Genomic DNA, 10,500 nt, shown 5'->3' with positions numbered 1-10,500 from the left:
TACTTGATTGAACTGCCTGGAACGGCATTGGTGTCTTCTTCTTCGTTGTAATTGGGGGTTTAAAGCTTTAGTTTTTTATTTTTATTTGGATAGAACTCTGGCTTGGTAGGGAAGAAGATAAATACGTAGGATTTTTTGTTTTTTCCAAAAATTTCGGTGTTTTTAATATGATAGTTTTGAAATTGGGTGAAATTTTTATGGGATAGGGAGGTGAATATAATTTGAGAATAGACAAAGGAGATTTAAACAAATCTGAGGAGGTATGACTAATTATTATTCCATCCAATTTTTTAGGAACCAATCATATTGATCAAAGTGCAAAATGGAGCGATATGATGAGGAGAGAGAATGTGCGCGAGCTTTTATATATATATATATATATAGATTAGGGTCTCCCCTCTAAACACATAGTCAACTTGGTTTGACCGTTAACTTTCAAGTCAAATAATTGAAAATTACACAAATGCCCTAATTGTTTTCAAAAAGAAAATATTCAATTTTAATTAGGTGGGGGTATTTATGTCATTTTCAGTTGTTTGACTTGAAAATTAACAGTCAAACCAAGTTGACCGTGTGTTTAGGGAAGAGACCCTAATTTTCCTTGGGGGGAATCCTAATTGGCTAATCTAGTGGGGGATAACACTAGTTCACCCTATTTTTATTTATTGGGGTCTTATTTTATGCTTCATAAGTGAAGGAGAACTATAGGAGGCAAGGACACGGTGAAGCATTGCTAAGAGCAGCGATTCAGAAATGCAGAACCATAAACATACATCGTGTTTGCCTTCATGTTGATCCACTGAGGACTGTCGCCGTTAATCTTTACAAAAAATAGGTTTTGAGATTGATGAACAAATATAAAGGATTAAATAAAAGTGGTATCAAGATTGTTTGGTTTAGTGGAAAATCATTTAGGAGCAGTTGTAAATGTTCTAATTTTTACATATATCCGTATGGACCTAGATATGACCACCAGCGAGTGGGTATGGTACATGTGTATGCATCGCTAAGAATGTGAAGAGACTCCATACAAATCCTCACACACTACAAATAGGAAGGCCACAAGGAATAAATAAGCAAAAGACATGTTAGCTACTTCTATTCAATTGCCAAAACAATTAACCAATTTCCTTGCTGGAAGTGCGAATGGATCAATAATCCCTTCCAATTGCCTAAACCATGTCATCGATATACAATGCCCTTCTCTAATGCATTTGTAAGCAAATCCAACTATCACACCTACCCCAGGGCATGACAACTCAGTTAAACAACAAACAAAAATAAATAACCTTCGGCTAATCAAGATCATGCACACATATCAGAACACCACCCAAGGATCACTTGAAGAACTACTCTAACCATCTTCAAGAAGTTAATCAAAACAGGTATCTAAAATATAAAACAAGGGATATTAATTATACTATAAACAAAGCAAAAAAATTATATGATAAAAAACAATTACCTATCGATCAACAACTTTTACTGCTAAATTCTTCTTTGTCTTTTTTTAGTATTCACATTCCGACCACTTGAACTTCCTTCATCATAAAGTCCTTGAATGCTCTTCGTTTCTTGAAAGTTGTTAAGGTTAAGAAAATTATAAACAAAAAAAAAAAAATACATATACATACTAAAACGGTTAATTACCTAGAAGAATATCTAATGCAATAATGGAATAATTGCCATGTATTTCATGTTATATATGGAAAAGCTTTGGTAGAGCCTTAGATGCAAATAAAATTATTGTAATACCAGTTTAGATGTAACTAGATTTTGGACCCGGGCATATGCCCGGTATCTATTAAATATTTTGTGTGTTGAAAAGGCTTTACAAAATGTCTCACACAAATTTTCGAATCAGAATATATTTTTATTAAAAATAAACAGAAATACGTTAATGACCAGTGATTATGGTGCATAAGTACTTGGAAACTAAGGGATCAAATTGAGATAGCCTCTTACTTTGTGGTTTAGGATATTAATCCGTAATTTTTAAATAGAATTATCTTAAACTCGATCTAGCTTGTATAATAGTTTTCTTAGATTTATGGTGATTTAGCGGCAAATTTTCGAATAAGAATATATTTTTATTGAAAATAAACCTAAATACATTAATGAGCAACGATTATAGTGCATAAGAAATTGGAAACTAAATGATCAAATTGAGATAGCCTCTTCACATTGTGGTTTAGAATATTAATCCGTAATTTTTAAATGAAATTATCTTAAACTTGATCTAGCTTGTATAATAGTTTTATTAGATCTATGGTGATTTAGCGGTAAATCATCACCATTCGGCTTATGTAATGTGTACAAATCACTAAAACAGATTGATTGTTTCCATATCCTCAAAGAATACACTACTCCCACTTGAAAAGATTTATCACATGAACATGTCCTATGAACGGGTGTCATTATATTAAATTATTCTAAAAAATATTAGCAACTATGCATAGCTATGAGATATGAAAATTATATTAATTACTCATTTAAATTTCTTGACCACTCTCTATAAAAAGGAAGCACCAAACATTGATAAAACTCATCGACTTCTTTTTATTGTTAGGTTTAATAATAGAAGTTTGATTGAAGTTTTGTGAGAATGCCCAATATGACGAAGATAATATTGAAGCTACTTGAATAGCAAGGCATTCCCAATCACAATAAAAGAATTATAATAAATACTATTTAAAATGCAAAACTATATTTGTCTAGACATTTATTCCCCATACATATAATACAAATATGTTTTAGGGTTATTAGTTCAATACATTTGCATCAAGTTTCTGATTTTTCATTAATTATTCTTTGAGGTTAGTTTAATGTAGTACGTTGCATCCAGTTTCCAATTTCTCATTAATTATTCTTTGAGGTTAGTTCAATGCAGTTACATCAAGTTTCCGATTTCCTATTAATTATTATTTGAGGTTAGTTCAGTGCAATTGCATCCACTTTATGATTTTCCGTTAGTTATTCATTAAGGTTAATTCAGTACAGTTGCAGCCTGTTTTCGATGCTTCGTTAATTAGTCTTTGAGATTAGTTCATTGCATTTGCATCCAGGTTCCAATCTCCCGTTAATTACTCTTTGAGGTTAGTTTAATACATCTGCATCCAGTTTCTAATTTCCCGTTCATTGTTTTTCTAGATTAGTTCGACAGTTTATAATTTCTATACAGTTTGCATACATGTAAGAGTCTATTTTTATAAACTTACTTTCATTTTGGGTTCCTAATTACTTATAATTACTCATGTGAGAAGGCTAAAAAAGTGGACATTTATGCTTTGAGGTCAGTGCGATGCAGTTACATCCGACTTCCGATTTCTAGTTAACTATTTTTTGAGATTATTTCAATGCATTTGCATCCAATTTCTGATTTCCCGTTAGTTAATTTCTTATTTTAGTTTAATGCAGTTGCATCCAGTTTTTGGTTTTCTGTTAATTATTCTTTGAGGTTAGTTCAATGCAGTTGCATCCAATTTCCGATTTTATGTTAATTGTTCTTTAAAATTAGTTCAATGCATTTGTATCAAGTTTCCGATTTCCCATTAATTATTTTTTGAGGTTAGTTTAATGCAGTTACATCAAATTTATAATTTCCCGTTAATTATTCATTTAGGTTAGTTCAGTGTAGTTTCATCCATTTCTCAATGTTTCGTTAATTAGTCTTTGAGATTAGTTCATTGCATTTTGATCCAGTTTTCGATTTCCTGTTAATAACTTTTTAAGGTTAGTCCAATACATCTGCATCTAGTTTCTAATTATTTATACTTTGAGGTTAGTTCGATACAATTATATCCGGTTTCTGATTTCCCATTAACTATTCTTTGAGGTTATTTTAATGCATTTGCATTTAGTTTTCGATTTCCCACCAATTATACAAATTATTCTATAAGGTTAGTTCAATGCAGTTGCGTTTGGTTTTTGATTTTCTGCTAATTATTTTTTGAGTTAAGTTCAATGGATTTGCATTCAGTTTCCGGTTTCCCATTAATTATTATTTGAGGTTTGTTTGATGTATTTGCATACTGTTTCCGATTTTCCGTTAAATATTTTTTAAAGATTTGCATCCAATTTTTAATTTCTCATTAGTTATTCTCTGTCATTAGTTTAATGCAATTCGCATAAAGTTTCCGATTTCCTGTTAATTACTCATTGAGCTCAGTTATGTATTTGAATCCAGTTTCCGATTTTCTTATAATTATCCAATATGGAATGTAATACCAACTTCTACTGATCCATCTGTAGTGTCCTTGCAAACATGACATAAAAAGTAAATTATGCTTAATTTACTATGTGGGATCAACGAAGATTATCCAGTTTCCGATTTCTCGCTAATTATTCTTTAAATTATGCATGACTCATTATGTGGAATCTTCAAAGATTATCTACGAACGGGTGCTGTTATATTAATTATTCTGAAAAATATTTGCAAATATGCAAAACTATTATATATTGATATTATATTGATCACTCAACCAAATTTCTTATAACGTGAAAACCTCACTCTCATTTAAAAAAAACACAACTCGCCTTTGATAAAACCCTTCAACTTCATTTTGTTGTTTAATAATAAAAGTTGGAAAGATTGCCTAATAAGGAGAAGTTCATATATATTGAAGCTACTCGAATAGCAAGGAGTTCTCAATCATACGGAAAGACATAATATAAACACCATTTTAAATGCAAAACTATACTTATCGAGACATTCCCACAACATATAACCCAACTATGTTTTGAGGTTAGTTCAATGCATTTGTATCCTATTTCTGATTTTCTGTTATTTATATTTTGAGGTTAGTTCAATACAATTGCATCCAATTTTCAATTCCCGTTATTTATTTTTTGAGATCAGTTCAATGCAGTTGCATCCAGTTTCTGATTTTTCGTTAATTATTCTTTTCGGTTAGTTCAATACATTTGCATCCAATTTCCTGTTAATTGTTCTTTGAGGTCAGTTCAATGCATTTGCATCCAGTGTCTGATTTCCTGTTAATTATTCTGTGAGATTAGTTTAATGCACTTGCATCCAGTTTCCAATTTTTCGTTTATTATTTGATAAAGTTGCATTTGCATATAGTTTCCGATTTCTCATTAATTATTATTTGAGGTTAGTTCAATGAATTTGCAACCAGTTTCCGATTTCCAGTTAATTATTTCTTGAGGTTTTGCATCCAGTGTATTTTTTTAGATTATTTCAGTGCAGTTGCATCCGGTTTCCGATTTCCTGTTAATTATTTTTTAAGATTAGTTCTACGCATTTGTATTATGTTTCCAATTATAATTAATTTTTCTTTGATGTTAGTTTAATGCAGTTGCATCTAGTTTCCGATTTCCCGTTAATTTAATCTTTAAGGGTTAGCTCAATGCATTTGCATCCAGTTTTCGATTTTCCGACAATTATTTTTTGATGTTAGTTTGATGTATTTGCATCCAAGTTTTGATATTCTGTTAATTATTCTTTGAGGTTAGTTTAATACAGTTGTATCCATATTCTGATTTTTTATTAATTACTTTTTAAGATTAGTTTAATGCTTGCATTTGCATTCAGTTTTCGATTTTCCATTAAATATTATTTGAGGTTAGTTCGATACATTTGCATCCCGTTTTCGATTCCCCATTAATTGTTTGTTGACGTTAGTTTTATTCAGTATTATACATATTTTAAAATATTTGTCATTATTGTTTTGCCGTTATTATTAAATTTTTTTTATTTTTTATTATATATTTTGTGATGTTATTTTTTGTATAATTATTTTTAACTATGTTTTGAGGCTGTGTTAAGGATTTATTTGAAATAAGTCAGTGATTTATCATAGACACTAAAATTGTATGATTTGTAATAGGGAATTAGTTTATGCAAATCACCTATTTTTTAGCAATTTTTTTTATTTGATCAAATATATAAGAATTGTAACACTAAAAGTGTTTGATTCGTAATAGGAAATTATTTTCTAAAAATCATTTTTAGCAATTTTTTTTATTTGGTCAAATATATAAGAATTGTAACACTAAAAGTGTTTGATTCGTAATAGGAAATTATTTTCTAAAAATCATTTATTTTTTAGCAATTTTTTTTATTTGATCAAATATATAAGAATTGGAAATACACTCAAACTCTACAAATATAATAATTATAAATACACTCAAACTCTCCAAAGAGGTTCGATGTAGGTGGGATTGTAGGCTATTAGAAGATATTATCTTTCATATTAGATTGCCACATATGATAGAGAAAAGCTAACTCTCATATTAGAGTGCCACATAGGAGAGAGAAAATCCTTTTTTAAAGGTCTCTGCTTTAGTATATAGACTAGGTATTATACCCGGGCATATGCCCGGGTTCTTTTATGAAATTTTCATTTCCAGCATTGTGTAATAGGAGTAAGGGTATTATCATGTAATTTAACTAATTGAGAAGTTTCATTTCCAACATTGTGTAATAGGAGTAAGTGTATTATCATGTAATTTAATTAATTGAGAAATTATTGCATAATAAATCACAAACATGTAATAAATTTAAGCATATATTTGCATGCTTGATAAGTTTAAAACTTGGCACAATCTATAACCTAATTATTGCTCCTAAAATAAATAATAGTTCCATTAAAATTTATTCTACTGATCATCATCATCACTAATGTTGATTATCTTAACAACTTCATCACTCGTCATGTCAACATTAGCAAATGATGTTCGTAATTCTCTATTTTCTTGTCCAACGTGCATGATATCGACATGCGGTTCTTGATTTATTTCATGAAACTGTTCATTGGCTTCTTGAAGTTGTATGATTTCGTTTGTAGCTTCTTCATGAATCGGCCGCAGATGATTGATTTAAATCCCTTGCTTCTTTAAGTTGTTGTCATTATGGCTAAGTTCTTTGAAGTTGAAATCTCGGCGTCGAATTGGTACAATTCACGCGAAGTGATGTGAGCGACTGTCGCGGCTTGATTTTCAGCTATATTTTGTGTTTCTTCCAGAGTTTCATAACATGTTTGCAATGTTGACAAATGATCATAGTCGTCACAATATTCTTTAAATATTCCTTGTAGAATAGGAATGTCTATAGTCACATTAGATCCAAATCTATCGCCTATAATTTCCGTTTTGTAAACTGGTGGTGTATAAATTTCGTTATACAACAGTATCTGATTCAATATTGCTTTCCTTGAAATAGGAAATATTTTATCATCATCCATTTTGCTGCACAAAAAATTAAACATAATTAGTACGTTAAATTGTGAATAAGTTTATATACATGTTGGCATAATATCTACTATCGTGCCGATGCAATATTCTGGATATGGCATTTACCGATACATTTGTTAATTATATTTGCTAAAGTAATATGCCAAGAAATATCGTGAGTTCCACATAGCGATATTTCTTTAATATTCAACAATGATAATAATTAGTATGCGAATTCCATGTACGTGTAATCCAAATTCCAACTAATTAGAAACACGTACACGATATTAAATAAATATCGTGAGTTCCACATAGCGATATTTATGTACTATTCAACAATTCAAAAACACTCGCCATTGGCACTCTGGCAGTACTGCTATTTCTGGTTTGGTTGAACATTACTGATAATTTCATCAAGCAATGCTACGACTTTGAGTATGATAAATATACTCAAAATTTGGAAAGGAAGCATTGAAGAATTGTAAATTTAAGGTAATTTTTTTTCTAGTTATCAACGTTTATTTTATTTTATTTTTTTATCTTACAGTCTACTCTAGAAGGTAGAACTAATCTTTTTCCAACTGAAGCTGGTGTTGTGTCTCCGACAACAACTGCATCTTGAGACCTTGGTACAATTCTGATCGATCTTTTTACGGTTATCACGTTATCCAACGTGGGAGTTCCACCACGCTTGTTTCGCATCAACAACTAACTGGCTCAAAAGACGTCCACCTCTCATCGATTAATGCGTCCTTCTTTTTTCTATGTTGAAGCCTGTAAGCATAGAATTCTCTAAGGCTTACTGTATTGTGTTTTGTCAGCTTACCTCCACGTACATTATTTTTTAAAATCTGCAAATGGAAACCGTCTTCTCCAAATGGAAAAAGAATAAGATACTGCATAGCCATAAAGCTTGGTTGTAACTCATTCATCCTTTTTAAGCCTTCTGATATTTTCTCGACAATTACGTCTCTACCGTTATTATTTTCATGTCCGTCTCCAACAATTAATCCAGCAACTTTTGCTGCCTCTGGTATGTTGTACTGCCTTGCATCCTTGTTTCGTGTTCCAATGATTCTCAAGCGCACGTGGATCAAATCAGACTCTCGGAATCTTTCTCTTGTTGTTCTGAAAGATTTTATCAGATTATTCTCAACATTGAACATTTTTATCAATACGTCAACAATTTCTTTATCTATGTTTTTCAGATCTTCTTTTTCTTTTCTTTTCAAAAAATCCACTCGGTTTTGAACTTCGTTTTCTGTGTCATGTATATATAACTGAGCAAATCTTGGCTTCTGGCTTGGCATTGGCAGTAAAGAACCTATCTTATGATGCTTTTGCCCAGTCAATTTGAAAACATAGGGTCCACGACCTTTTTTGTTTATATCTTTGTCTATTTTTCCACCCATAGACGTCATAGCAAACATCATATTGTATGACCGTATGTTTTCTCTAAATTTTCTTGATCTAGTTCCCCCATTGTAGTCCATGAGCTGCTTTAGAAAACTCGGAGGTTCTTTTAGTAATGGCAATTTTACCTTCCCTTGTTGGCAACAGATGGTGAACTTTGTATTCTTGGGTCTCTTATATTTTGTGTTCCTCTCCTCATACCAAAGTATAGCACCACAGTGAGAGCAGACACTTGAAGGTCCTCCGAAATTCCACGGCGTAGAGAATTTTCCTGAAAATGAAAATGTACACATGTTAATAATATAAATTAATTTAGCAAAACAATAATACAATTAGAACTTACTATTGGTGACAACTTTGTCTTGATTGTTTCTGTTGATCCGTAAACATCTCGTCACGCTAAATTGTCATCGTGCGTAGCATTAATAAGGTGTTAACAAATGATTTTGTGATATACACTAAGAAATGCATTAATAAGGTATTACCAATTGTATCATAATCAATTTCCATATGATCATCGCTTGCCAATGTTGTGGCATTTGTGTATACAGTCGAAACCTCTTGTGACCTTTGTGTATTGCAAAAGCCAATATCTGGACGTATAGATGAGAAAAGTAAGAATCTTAAAAGTTTTATTTCATAAATATATTATCACATTTTCAATATTGTACCTGTTTGATATTGAGGAAGATTTGCATATTGAGTCTGCTGGAATAATGATTGTGAGATTGGATGTGATGGCTGCACATTGTTATATCCAATTGCTGCACACATAATGATGTAATTAACTTCTCATAAACGTATATAAATATAATATAAATATGATTTTTTTTTACCTGGTGAATGTTGAACATAAGGAAAGTACTGGTATTGTGAATGTGAAATCATAGGTGCTGATTGCACGTTCCTATTGTACTGAAAAGATAATGGATACGAAGGAAAGAATCCATGTGCTTGTGCTGTTGAATGTTGAACATAAGGAAAGTATTGGTATTGTGAATGTGAAATCACGGGGGATGATTGCACGTTGCTATTGTACGGAAAAAATAATGGATATGAAGAAAAGTATCCATGTGCTTGTGCTGTTGAGATAAAGATATGTTAGTTCATGTGCTTGTACGTGCTTATGCTGTTGAGATAAATGAATGTGATAAGAATTACCAAATGCTTGACCGGCGGGTGAGTTTTGTCTTGGTGTGTTATGCATTCTTCTTCTGTGTGTATGGTTTCCCTTTGCTCTCAACTTAAACATTCTTTCGATGCATGCTTGTTTTGCCTTCAATTTTTTGGAGATATCTATTTAGTTCTGCACTGTAAAATAAATTAGTCAATAAAATAAATATATACAAACTAATATGGCATGCTCTCTGCAGGATGGCTGACTCCTCATGCTACTATGAATGTTATTGTGCTATGAATAATAGAGATCAGCTTATGAAGGCCTCACAATCTAATATATAAGGAATAAATAAATCTAAACTCATCGATGAAGCATTAGAGATGGAGGAAGCTTTGTGGATTTGTTATGAATCGTAAGCGTAGGTTTCACTGCCAATCTTTCCAAACGTTATGAAGCTCAGGCTATGTGTCAAACCAATCAGGTTGTTACATTTCCTACCTTGTCTCGTTTGTAAAATTTGTGCATGTTGATTTTTTCTTCTCCGGAACTTTCTCTACAGAAGTTACTTTAATTTTTTCTTATGACGTGACAATCAAATTTGGATTCTCTAATTTTTTGAACAAAAAATCAATGTGAGTTGGGGTTCGGAATTGAATTTTTATTCAATTGTAATTGAGGATATAGGTCTATCTATTTATTTCTAGTTCGAGGACTCGTAATTCTAGGAGTTAACTCAGTTCTAGGACTATTATTTCCATTAATAAGGGTATGGTAAT

This window comes from Coptis chinensis, chromosome 8, assembly GCF_015680905.1.
Source record: "Coptis chinensis isolate HL-2020 chromosome 8, ASM1568090v1, whole genome shotgun sequence".
Classification (NCBI taxonomy): Eukaryota; Viridiplantae; Streptophyta; class Magnoliopsida; order Ranunculales; family Ranunculaceae; genus Coptis; species Coptis chinensis.
This window is presented reverse-complemented; position numbering follows the sequence as displayed.